The sequence below is a fragment of the Rhinatrema bivittatum genome, chromosome 4 (assembly GCF_901001135.1).
Source record: "Rhinatrema bivittatum chromosome 4, aRhiBiv1.1, whole genome shotgun sequence".
NCBI classification, from domain to species: domain Eukaryota; kingdom Metazoa; phylum Chordata; class Amphibia; order Gymnophiona; family Rhinatrematidae; genus Rhinatrema; species Rhinatrema bivittatum.
This window is the reverse complement of record NC_042618.1, coordinates 477,659,448-477,672,859: the sequence shown is the minus strand read 5'-3', so window position 1 is coordinate 477,672,859 and position 13,412 is coordinate 477,659,448. Positions and strand designations below refer to the sequence as shown.

The 13,412-nt window shown below is 48.2% G+C and overlaps 1 protein-coding gene across 4 annotated transcripts in view; it reads left to right on the top strand.

Annotated features, from left to right (window-relative positions):
- Nucleotides 1–13,412, top strand: part of SYN3 (synapsin III) — a 387,951-nt gene that overhangs the window by 327,205 nt on the left and 47,334 nt on the right. The gene's annotated exons all lie outside the window — the stretch shown is intronic.

The following is a 13,412-nucleotide window of genomic DNA, read 5'->3' as shown; positions in this document are numbered from 1 at the left end:
CCAGGTAGAAAGGCCAATTTCTTACTGATCCCAGCACAGTTATGGAAACTGGAGAAAGAAAGTGAATTAAAGCCGTCCTGGAAAGCAGGAATGCCCGGAAGGGTCGCAGCCGGGATCGCCACGATCCTGAGCAGGCTGTGGATTTGACACGGGACTCGGCGTACTAAAATGACGGAGAAATAAAGAGTTATTGGACACTACGTGCATAAGTAGAAATTCCTCTGAGCACATCAGACTAGTCACGCGGCTTGAAACGGGTTGTCAGACCTTAAAATCATGCTTTTAAGGAAAATGATTTGTATCAATTGGGAAGAGATAAAATCAGGTAGCCGGGCCGGGATTTGAACCTATCGTTCCTAGGCACTCCTGAGACCCACTTCCATGCTTCCAGCCAGAAAACCGAATCCTCTCTCTGTACCTTTCTATAGCTCTTGCACTGTCCATCAGAGAAAGGCCAGCAAATTACTGAATCCTCCAAAGCACGATTGACAAAAACCCAGCCAAGATCTGTGGAGAGAGAATTCCCGGTAAGGAAAAACAGACCAGGCCTTTTGTGGCCCCAGGTGACCCTCAAAGGGACAACCAAGTTTCTAGCCTGGCATTTGCACTTTGAGCCTCAGGTCCAGGCTGTGGCTCAAACCACACCAGCCACACCCCTTCCTCCAGAGCCCCACCTTTGCCACAGTCATTCGGGCCTGCACGATCTCCTGTCGCCATTCGGCAACTCGTTTTACATGGGGGATACCCCCAAAACGCTCGCCCGCTCCTGCAAAGCACTGCGGCTCGGTGGCGGTTAGGTGCTACGAAGGTCCAGGAGGATCACGCCTGCCTTAAAATCCCTACACCGGCTCCCGATAACTCCGTGAACAAAGCTTACAGTTTGGGTTGTGGCTGTGCCTTCCCAGTGTCCACGTGCGCCTCTAGGACCAGCAGCGCAGCAGGGGCTCAGCTGCAGAATCCCTGCCCTTCCACCTCAGGCCAGGCCATGAACCGTCCTGGCCCTCGCAAAGCTACCGCAACCGCCTTCCCGCCCCAAGAGCCAATTTACGATCTGCGTCTGGGACAAATCTCAGGCAATGCTGTAATGAGAATGTAAAAATGCTAACCCCAACAGCTCCAGGGCTCTACATCTTCCTAATTGTGTGCCTCCAGGTCTGGCTAACCCACCTCCAGAGCTGTCTGCTCAGATTGCACTACGAATGTGCCGCCCTGTTGTAAGTGCCTTGCTGGATACAAACCCCGTTGATGCTGCTGTGGTAACTGGGTTTGCGGTCTCTTGCTGGAAAGCGTGAAATGAATAAATGATCCTTGATTCTGGTCTGAGTTTCTGCCCTGGAGGCGGCTGGAAAACTCAGACAGGGCCCCGCGGCCTCCCTCCCTCCCTCCTGCTCTGGTTAGGCCTGCACCGTACTCAGTCTCTGGGATTACAGTCAGCAGGGAACAGGGAAATCACAGGGATGCCAATGACTTTCCCCACACACTGAACAGGAAGAAAGGCAGGAGCAGAACCGGTTTTAGGGGGTTGCAAGCAGAACAATTGCCCAGGACCCGGGACCTCAAGGAAGCTGGGTCCTGGTACCGAGATGGAGCTGCAGGACAGCAGGCACCGACTGCCCCTAAGGCCCAAGTGCGTCTGATGCCAACCCTGGGCAGAGCTAGGAACAAAAGTGCGTTTACCCTGCATGTGACTTAAAATTGTCAAGTTGTTGTAATTTGCTGTTTCTTGAAAACAGTAAAGTTATAATTAGAAGACTCCAGCAGTCTCCAAGGTGCTTTATTATCTTCTCTGGTCCCTGGTCGATCCCTTTCCTCTCCCGGACCTCTAACACCTTCCTGCACCAAACAGCAGCCCTGGGGGCTGTGGAGCACAGTCAGCCTGGCTCATTGGTCAATCTAATGAAGGCTCAGAGTCCCACAGTGGAGATGGAATCATAAAAAGGTTTCCTTTAACTCAAAGAGTAGTCTGCACGCTGGGCTTGCAAAACTCATAGGCGAGCTGAGGAAACGGCAGCTGGGATTTGCTGCGTAGCGAGCACCATTCTCCCCGGCTGGAGCAGAGGTTGCCCTGGTGCCAAGAGAGCCAAGAAAGCCATGGAAACTCGTCTTGTAAGCCAGCAGGAGAAAACAGGGAAACATTCAGGGCTCTGATTCCTGCACAGCTCGTAATTCAGAGTTTGATGTCATTGCTATGAATCACGACTGCTGGGAGATTCTGGACAGGTTGTTCTCGTGTGGGGGAAGCAGACGGCTGCCCGTCCCTGGGCTCTGGCTCGCACAATTCTGCTTTCGTTGGAGGGACTTTTCATTCGAAACGAGCCTTAAAAAGCCAGGACTCCAGTTCCAAGAAGTGCATTTTCTTTCCAGAGCTAGGGGCTGACGGGCTCCACCAGGTCGCTTGGAAGGCGACTGAAAGCACAGCTGGCGTGAGCTTAGAAATTCGGAGGAAAGGACCCGCACTTCAGCAGATAGAATGTGCTGGAGTGGCGTCACCCCAGGGTGAGGTGCAACACGGGGTGAGCGGCCCCTAGCAAGGCTGCAGGCCCTGGAGCCTCCACCCAGCCAGAATGTGGGATCCTGCTGATCCGCCCAGTGTCGCAGAGAGGGAAGCTCAGCCCGAGCACTCAGGAGAGCGAGGCCCTCTCACTTCTGCAGGCATACAAAAGCCCGAGTCCTGCAACACGGATTATCAGCTACCGAAGGAAAGCTTAAACACATCCCCCCGGCCTGATCTATTCCTTAACGCTACATTCTGACAAGCGTATCTAACTAATTAGTACTGAACCCTAGAGAAACCTTGCAAACCATGGAAGTTAAAATACATTGTAGGGTCTAGGACACCTTCCTAACCTCAGAGATTAATAATCCATTTCAGGGCCTCAGACACCTCCCTAACCTCAGGGATTAATAATCCATATCAGGGTCTCAGACACCTCCCTAATCTCAGGGATTAATGATCCATTTTATGGTCTCAAACATCTCCCTGATCTCAGGGATTAATGATCCATCTCAGGGTGTCAGACACCTTCCTAACCTCAGGGATTAATGATTCATCTCAGGGTCTCAGACACCTCCCTAGCCTCTGGGATTAATGATTCATCTCAGGGTCTCAGACACCTCCCTAACCTCTGGGATTAATGATCCATCTCAAGGTCTCAGGCACCTCCCTAGCCTCTGGGATTAATGATTCATCTCAGGGTCTCAGTCACCTCCCTAGCCTCTGGGATTAATGATTCATCTCAGGGTCTCAGTCACCTCCCTAGCCTCTTGGATTAATGATTCATCTCAGGGTCTCAGTCACCTTCCTAATCTCAGGGATTAATGATCCATTTCAGAGTCACAGGCACCTTCCTAATCTTCAGGATTAATGATCCATCTCAAGGTGTCAGCCACCTCCCTAGCCTCTGGGATTAATGATCCATCTCAGGGTCTCAGGCACCTCCCTAATCTCAGGGATTAATGATTCATCTCAGGGTCTCAGGCACCTCCCTAATCTCAGGGATTAATGATCCATCTCAGGGTCTCAGGCACCTCCCTAATCTCAGGGATTAATGATCCATCTCAGGGTCTCAGCCACCTCCCTAATCTCAGGGATTAATGATCCATCTCAGGGTCTCAGGCACCTCCCTAATCTCAGGGATTAATGATCCATCTCAGGGTCTCAGGCACCTCCCTAGCCTCTGGGATTAATGATCCATCTCAAGGTCTCAGTCACCTCCCTAGCCTCTGGGATTAATGATCCATCTCAAGGTGTCAGTCACCTCCCTAGCCTCTGGGATTAATGATTCATCTCAGGGTCTCAGTCACCTTCCTAACCTCAGGGATTAATGATCCATCTCAAGGTCTCAGTCACCTCCCTAGCCTCTGGGATTAATGATCCATCTCAGGGTCTCAGTCACCTCCCTAGCCTCTGGGATTAATGATCCATCTCAGGGTCTCAGTCACCTCCCTAGCCTCTGGGATTAATGATTCATCTCAGGGTCTCAGGCACCTCCCTAGCCTCTGGGATTAATGATCCATCTCAGGGTCTCAGGCACCTCCCTAGCCTCTGGGATTAATGATCCATCTCAGGGTCTCAGGCACCTCCCTAGCCTCTGGGATTAAAGATCCATCTCAAGGTGTCAGCCACCTCCCTAGCCTCTGGGATTAATGATCCATCTCAAGGTGTCAGTCACCTCCCTAGCCTCTGGGATTAATGATCCATCTCAAGGTGTCAGCCACCTCCCTAGCCTCAGGGATTAATGATCCATCTCAGGGTCTCAGCCACCTTCCTAACCTCAGGGATTAATGATCCATCTCAAGGTGTCAGCCACCTCCCTAGCCTCTGGGATTAATGATCCATCTCGGGGTCTCAGGCACCTCCCTAGCCTCTGGGATTAATGATCCATCTCAAGGTGTCAGTCACCTCCCTAGCCTCTGGGATTAATGATCCATCTCAGGGTCTCAGTCACCTTCCTAACCTCAGGGACTAATGATCCATCTCAAGGTGTCAGCCACCTCCCTAGCCTCTGGGATTAATGATCCATCTCAGGGTCTCAGGCACCTCCCTAGCCTCTGGGATTAATGATCCATCTCAAGGTGTCAGTCACCTCCCTAGCCTCTGGGATTAATGATCCATCTCAGGGTCTCAGTCACCTTCCTAACCTCAGGGATTAATGATCCATCTCAAGGTGTCAGTCACCTCCCTAGCCTCTGGGATTAATGATCCATCTCAAGGTCTCAGTCACCTTCCTAACCTCAGGGATTAATGATCCATTTCAGAGTCACAGGCACCTTCCTAATCTTCAGGATTAATGATCCATCTCAAGGTGTCAGGCACCTCCCTAACCTCAGAGATTAATGATCCATCTCAGGGTCTCAGTCACCTTCCTAATCTCAGGGATTAATGATCCATTTCAGAGTCACAGGCACCTTCCTAATCTCCAGGATTAATGATCCATCTCAAGGTGTCAGGCACCTCTCTAACCTCAGGATTAATGATTCATCTCAGGGTCTCAGTCACCTCCCTAGCCTCTGGGATTAATGATTCATCTCAGGGTCTCAGTCACCTCCCTAGCCTCTGGGATTAATGATCCATCTCAAGGTCTCAGTCACCTCCCTAGCCTCTGGGATTAATGATTCATCTCAGGGTCTCAGTCACCTCCCTAGCCTCTGGGATTAATGATCCATATCAGGGTCTCAGGCACCTCCCTAGCCTCTGGGATTAATGATCCATCTCAAGGTCTCAGTCACCTCCCTAGCCTCTGGGATTAATGATTCATCTCAGGGTCTCAGTCACCTCCCTAGCCTCTGGGATTAATGATTCATCTCAGGGTCTCAGCCACCTCCCTAACCTCAGGGATTAATGATCCATCTCAAGGTGTCAGTCACCTCCCTAATCTCAGGGATTAATGATCCATTTCAGAGTCACAGGCACCTTCCTAATCTCCAGGATTAATGATCCATCTCAAGGTGTCAGGCACCTCTCTAACCTCAGGATTAATGATCCATCTCAGGGTCTCAGTCACCTCCCTAGCCTCTGGGATTAATGATTCATCTCAGGGTCTCAGTCACCTCCCTAGCCTCTGGGATTAATGATCCATCTCAAGGTCTCAGTCACCTCCCTAGCCTCTGGGATTAATGATTCATCTCAGGGTCTCAGCCACCTCCCTAGCCTCTAGGATTAATGATCCATCTCAAGGTCTCAGTCACCTCCCTAGCCTCTGGGATTAATGATTCATCTCAGGGTCTCAGTCACCTCCCTAGCCTCTGGGATTAATGATCCATATCAGGGTCTCAGGCACCTCCCTAGCCTCTGGGATTAATGATCCATCTCAAGGTCTCAGTCACCTCCCTAGCCTCTGGGATTAATGATTCATCTCAGGGTCTCAGTCACCTCCCTAGCCTCTGGGATTAATGATTCATCTCAAGGTCTCAGTCACCTCCCTAGCCTCTGGGATTAATGATTCATCTCAGGGTCTCAGCCACCTCCCTAGCCTCTGGCATTAATGATCCATCTCAAGGTCTCAGTCACCTCCCTAGCCTCTGGGATTAATGATCCATCTCAGGGTCTCAGCCACCTCCCTAGCCTCTGGGATTAATGATCCATCTCAGGGTCTCAGCCACCTCCCTAGCCTCTGGGATTAATGATCCATCTCAGGGTCTCAGACACCTTCCTAACATCAGGGATTAATGATCCATTTCAGAGTCACAGGCACCTTCCTAATCTTCAGGATTAATGATCCATCTCAAGGTGTCAGGCACCTCTCTAACCTCAGGATTAATGATCCATCTCAAGGTGTCAGCCACCTCCCTAGCCTCTGGGATTAATGATCCATCTCAAGGTGTCAGCCACCTCCCTAGCCTCTGGGATTAATGATCCATCTCAGGGTCTCAGTCACCTTCCTAACCTCAGGGATTAATGATCCATTTCAGAGTCACAGGCACCTTCCTAATCTTCAGGATTAATGATCCATCTCAAGGTGTCAGGCATCTCTCTAACCTCAGGATTAATGATCCATCTCAAGGTGTCAGGCACCTCCCTAACCTCAGAGATTAATGATCCATCTCAGGGTCTCAGTCACCTCCCTAGCCTCTGGGATTAATGATCCATCTCAGGGTCTCAGCCACCTCCCTAGCCTCTGGGATTAATGATCCATCTCAAGGTCTCAGGCACCTCCCTAGCCTCTGGGATTAATGATTCATCTCAGGGTCTCAGCCACCTCCCTAGCCTCTGGGATTAATGATCCATCTCAAGGTCTCAGGCACCTCCCTAGCCTCTGGGATTAATGATCCATCTCAAGGTCTCAGTCACCTCCCTAGCCTCTGGGATTAATGATCCATCTCAGGGTCTCAGCCACCTCCCTAGCCTCTGGGATTAATGATCTATCTCAGGGTCTCAGCCACCTCCCTAGCCTCTGGGATTAATGATCCATCTCAAGGTCTCAGTCACCTCCCTAGCCTCTGGGATTAATGATTCATCTCAGGGTCTCAGCCACCTCCCTAGCCTCTGGGATTAATAATCCATCTCAAGGTCTCAGTCACCTCCCTAGCCTCTGGGATTAATGATCCATCTCAAGGTCTCAGTCACCTCCCTAGCCTCTGGGATTAATGATTCATCTCAGGGTCTCAGCCACCTCCCTAGCCTCTGGGATTAATGATTCATCTCAGGGTCTCAGGCACCTCCCTAGCCTCTGGGATTAATGATCCATCTCAGGGTCTCAGTCACCTCCCTAGCCTCTGGGATTAATGATCCATCTCAGGGTCTCAGTCACCTCCCTAGCCTCTGGGATTAATGATTCATCTCAGGGTCTCAGTCACCTCCCTAGCCTCTGGGATTAATGATTCATCTCAGGGTCTCAGTCACCTCCCTAGCCTCTGGGATTAATGATTCATCTCAGGGTCTCAGCCACCTCCCTAACCTCAGGGATTAATGATCCATCTCAAGGTGTCAGTCACCTTCCTAACCTCAGGGATTAATGATCCATCTCAAGGTCTCAGTCACCTCCCTAGCCTCTGGGATTAATGATTCATCTCAGGGTCTCAGTCACCTCCCTAGCCTCTGGGATTAATGATTCATCTCAGGGTCTCAGTCACCTTCCTAATCTCAGGGATTAATGATCCATTTCAGAGTCACAGGCACCTTCCTAATCTTCAGGATTAATGATCCATCTCAAGGTGTCAGCCACCTCCCTAGCCTCTGGGATTAATGATCCATCTCAGGGTCTCAGCCACCTCCCTAGCCTCTGGGATTAATGATCCATCTCAAGGTCTCAGGCACCTCCCTAGCCTCTGGGATTAATGATTCATCTCAGGGTCTCAGTCACCTCCCTAGCCTCTGGGATTAATGATTCATCTCAGGGTCTCAGTCACCTCCCTAGCCTCTGGGATTAATGATTCATCTCAGGGTCTCAGTCACCTTCCTAATCTCAGGGATTAATGATCCATTTCAGAGTCACAGGCACCTTCCTAATCTTCAGGATTAATGATCCATCTCAGGGTCTCAGCCACCTCCCTAGCCTCTGGGATTAATGATCTATCTCAGGGTCTCAGCCACCTCCCTAGCCTCTGGGATTAATGATCCATCTCAAGGTCTCAGTCACCTCCCTAGCCTCTGGGATTAATGATTCATCTCAGGGTCTCAGCCACCTCCCTAGCCTCTGGGATTAATAATCCATCTCAAGGTCTCAGTCACCTCCCTAGCCTCTGGGATTAATGATCCATCTCAAGGTCTCAGTCACCTCCCTAGCCTCTGGGATTAATGATTCATCTCAGGGTCTCAGCCACCTCCCTAGCCTCTGGGATTAATGATTCATCTCAGGGTCTCAGGCACCTCCCTAGCCTCTGGGATTAATGATCCATCTCAGGGTCTCAGTCACCTCCCTAGCCTCTGGGATTAATGATCCATCTCAGGGTCTCAGTCACCTCCCTAGCCTCTGGGATTAATGATTCATCTCAGGGTCTCAGTCACCTCCCTAGCCTCTGGGATTAATGATTCATCTCAGGGTCTCAGTCACCTCCCTAGCCTCTGGGATTAATGATTCATCTCAGGGTCTCAGCCACCTCCCTAACCTCAGGGATTAATGATCCATCTCAAGGTGTCAGTCACCTTCCTAACCTCAGGGATTAATGATCCATCTCAAGGTCTCAGTCACCTTCCTAGCCTCATGGGATTAATGATTCCATCTCAGGTCTCAGTCACCTCCCTAGCCTCTGGGATTAATGATTCATCTCAGGGTCTCAGTCACCTTCCCTAGCCTCTAGGGATTAATGATCCATTTCAGAGTCTCAGTCACCTTCCCTAGCCTCTAGGATTAATGATCCATCTCAGGGTCTCAGGCCACCTCCCTAGCCTCTGGGATTAATGATCCATCTCAGGGTCTCAGGCCACCTCCCTAGCCTCTGGGATTAATGATCCATCTCAAGGTCTCAGGCACCTCCCTAGCCTCTGGGATTAATGATTCATCTCAGGGTCTCAGTCACCTCCCTAGCCTCTGGGATTAATGATTCATCTCAGGGTCTCAGTCACCTCCCTAGCCTCTGGGATTAATGATTCATCTCAGGGTCTCAGTCACCTTCCTAATCTCAGGGATTAATGATCCATTTCAGAGTCACAGGCACCTTCCTAATCTTCAGGATTAATGATCCATCTCAGAGTCTCAGTCACCTTCCTAATCTCAGAGATTAATGATCCATTTCAGAGTCACAGGCACCTTCCTAATCTCCAGGATTAATGATCCATCTCAAGGTGTCAGTCACCTCCCTAGCCTCTGGGATTAATGATTCATCTCAGGGTCTCAGTCACCTTCCTAATCTCAGGGATTAATGATCCTTTTCAAGGGCTCAGATATCTCCCTAACCTCCGGGATTAATGATCCAACTCAGGGTGTCATCGACCTTCCTAACTTCAGGGATTAATGATCTGTCTTTGGCACATTCCTACCCTGAGAGATTAATAATCCATTTTACAATGTTGGGTACCTTGCTAAGGGATTAATTTAATGATGAATAAATCTGTGAGCAGATGGATTTGGATGTAGCACATGCAGCTATTTTAGGTTGGACTTACAGACTGGCTCTGCTTATTAGCTTATTATTACCTTATTATTATTATTCTGCTTATTATTACCTTGTTACTCTTTTTATCACATTGTTAATTTTCTATCGCTTTCCTTACTTTCCAAGTTACTTTATGTCCCTGTTTTATTGTAACTGCTATTTCTTCTTATATCACATGTTAATGTTCTAAGTTTTTCTCCTCTTGTCACACCCTGTTAATTGTAAACCGACATGATGCGACTCCCATCGCGAATGCCGGTATATAAAAAATTAAAATAAATAAATAAATAAATTAGGTTTCTTATAGGGAAACTGGCCTTATAACATCACCATATCTGTGTGCTGCTGTCCCCTCTAATAAGATTTGAATCTTTCTCTAATGTCATTGCGTGCCCAGTGACTCCCAGGTCACGTTTCATGAGTTCCCAGAGCCCCATTATCACCTTTTTCCTACTTCCTCTAGGGAACGAGACCTATTCAGTTCTCTGCATCTGAAATCTCAGGGAGCTCAGAGCACATGATGATGTCACCGAAGATTTTTAAAGCTTCCCTGCCATTGGCTAGTGCCTGCGTAAGCAGCCGATTCCATTTCCTATAAAGAAAAAAGTTCTTCAATATTCCCTGGTATATATAATTATATTTTGGAAAGGTTTAGCCAGCTAAAAATCTGCTTTTCAGAACTTTTCCCCACTGTTCTACTGAATTTTTCCTCCTAAATTCAGGAAGCAGGGAAGGCCGGGGCACCTCCCAGGCCTGTTCCTGGGACAGATTTATGGCTTAGCCCGTTAGCGCTGGTTTTCAGTTTCCAATCAGCTGAGTGTGGGTGAGCACCCGTTGCTTGCATAAAGAGCAGCCCTAAATCTAGCCGTTCAGATTCAACTGAAAATCCCCCAGCTAAAAGTAAGCGGGTTCGTTTATCCTCTCACCTAACGGCCATTCTCTGTACCCAGAGCAGGATATGAAGGGTTCTCACAAACCCAGGCCGGTTTTGGCCTGCTTTGCTTTTATCAAATCCTTCTGACTTTGGAGAGAATTTTCCCTAAATTCTTTGATTTCTTTTGGCAGTGAGTAGCTTATTGTGGAGCACCCCTGCAGTAAACATATTCACAACAATATAACTGCAGCAAAACGTTTTTAAGGAGGAAGAGGCTTCGGATGCCAAGACTTGTGAAGACATCACAAGCAGAGTGTTTGAAAATTCACCTACAGAGCATCACTTTATAAACATTTTAAAAAGGAGGTTTTTTTGATGCATGATTTTGCCCTTGCCATCTAGACAGTGAGGCTTCCCAGTCCCTGGATTGGCCACTGTTGGAAACAGGATGCTGGGCTTGATGGACCCTTGGTCTGACCCAGTATGGCATTTTCTTATGTTAAGAACATAAGAACATAAGAAATTGCCATGCTGGGTCAGACCAAGGGTCCATCAAGCCCAGCATCCTGTTTCCAACAGAGGCCAAACCAGGACACAAGAACCTGGCAATTACCCAAACACCTAGAAGATCCCATGCTACTGATGCAATTCATAGCAGTGGCTATTCCCTAAGTAAACTTGATTAATAGCAGTTAATGGACTTCTCTTCCAAGAACTATCCAAACCCTTTTTTGAACCCAGCTACACTAACTGCACTAACCACATCCTCTGGCAACAAATTCCAGAGATTTATTGTGCGTTGAGTGAAAAAGAATTTTCTCCGATTAGTCTTAAATGTGCTACTTGCTAACTTCATGGAATGCCCCCTAGTCCTTCTATTATTCGAAAGTGTAAATAACCGAGTCACATCTACTCGTTCAAGACCTCTCATGATCTTAAAGACCTCTATGATATCCCCCCTCAGCCGTCTCTTCTCCAAGCTGAAAAGCCCTAACCTCTTCAGCCTTTCCTCATAGGGGAGCTGTTCCATCCTCTTTATCATTTTGGTTACCCTTCTCTGTACCTTCTCCATTGCAACTATATCTTTTTTGAGATATGGCGACCAGAATTGTACACAGTATTCAAGGTGTGGTCTCACCATGAAGCCTTTTCCTCCTTAAAAAAAAAGTTCTCATATGTGATTTTGAAAAGCTCTCATACGTGATTTTGAAAAGTTTTGGTGGAATTATATTGCTGTCACATATTCTGAATTTTCACCCTTCGCCCCTTCACTTTTTCGGAGTAGACACATCCACCCCAGAACTTTCCATTTTCTCACAATGCAGAGGATGTTTTTACCACTCTCCCTGCCTAGCGGGACATTCGACATGCAGACTTTACCCAGTATTTTCAAAGGCAACTTACGGGCGTAAATTCGCTTTGAAAATTCTCGGGGGAATTGGTGGCGCGCGCGCGCCCACATGACCTCGTGTAAAGTTACGCTTCTTTGGAGGGCATCATTTCTGCATGTATTGACTGTAAAGCTTGTTGCTGATTTACTGTTTATTGTGAACCGAGATGATGTTATTAACGTGCCGCGGTATATATATAAAAAAAAAATAAAATACGAAAATAAATAAATAAATAAATAAAAATAAGACTTATACGCAGACGTTTAAAATCAGTAGGGATGTGTGGAAGGACCGGCCGCTCCCGCCCCAGAGCGCCTTTGCTCATTGCACGGAAACGTACGCGCGTGTACTTTTATACACGCCAACTCCAGGTCAATTTTAGAGCTGCCATGTGCGTGCATTAAACCGGGGTTGATGCCCGTCAGCGGCTTTGGAAATGACCCCCCTTAATGTTTGGTTTTTTTTCTCCTCCAACCTTCACTATAGAAAAAAGTAAGGGAATGGAAGCATCAAACCACGAAAACCCACCACAAAACCATCCCTTCATCCCATACTAATCATCCATCCTCATCTGTTTATTATGGGATTCTCCAGCTAAAGAGCTGAAAGCTTGTTACTACAAGTTAGACCCCAATGCAGCCGGAGGGGAAAAAAAACCCACTGGAAATGGGATTCTTAAATCTCCGGGCTTCGCTGTAGAGCCAGCTCTTCACATGACTGATTTCACAGCAGAAGTACTGGGAAACAATGTTCTGATCAGTCAAATCTCCATTGCACAAAATCATCTTAATCCTTGGGTTTTTGTGCTCATGCATGAGGAAATATTAACATTAAAAGCTCATAGTAACAAAACATAGGTCATGAGGGCAGATAAAGGTCAAAGGAGCCATCCAGTCTGCCCAGTTGCCTTCCTCTCTGGTTCTCTGTGACTTTGGGTAAATGAGAGTAACCAGGACCAGCTTCCACCCCCCTCCCCCCTGAAATCTTTTATTTGACCTCTGAATCGTGTTCCTGCCACCACCCTTTGTATCTGTCCCGGGCATGTTCAGTGCTGTTTCCACCGCCTCCAGTCGTTTGGCCATTTCAGGCCTCGTCGTCCCGCTCTCTCGTTCTTACAGAGCCCAGACCTCATCCAACACCAAACAACCACCAGAATTAGTGAAGCCATCTGCTCAGCCTGTACTCGCCTTCTGGTTGTGGCCATGGTCACTCGGTGTAGTTTAACCCCCCAGCCTTCTTGGGAGCCTGGTATGGCGGTGCCGCCGCTGTCCCATTACCCTAGCCCTTTTTTGGAAGCCACTTTCTGCCCGCTGGCTTGTATTCTCCTCCCTTGGCCTTCTGAAGTTCCATAAGACTGAGCAAGCACTCAAGCCTTCCTCCCACTTAGCCGTGCCCACCGTTATAAATCTGAGAGCTGCTGTGCCCTTTCACCCAAATATCCCAGAGAAATAATGTGCAGCAGGAACGCATAAGAAACAGCCAAACAGCAGGCTCAGGCATGGAGATTTTAAAAACATACAAAATAAGTGTAAAAGTATAAGAAGTAAACTATGTTAGGATAGAAAAAAAAAAGAGTCATAGAAGTATGCCAAGAAAAATAAATAAAGCAGCGA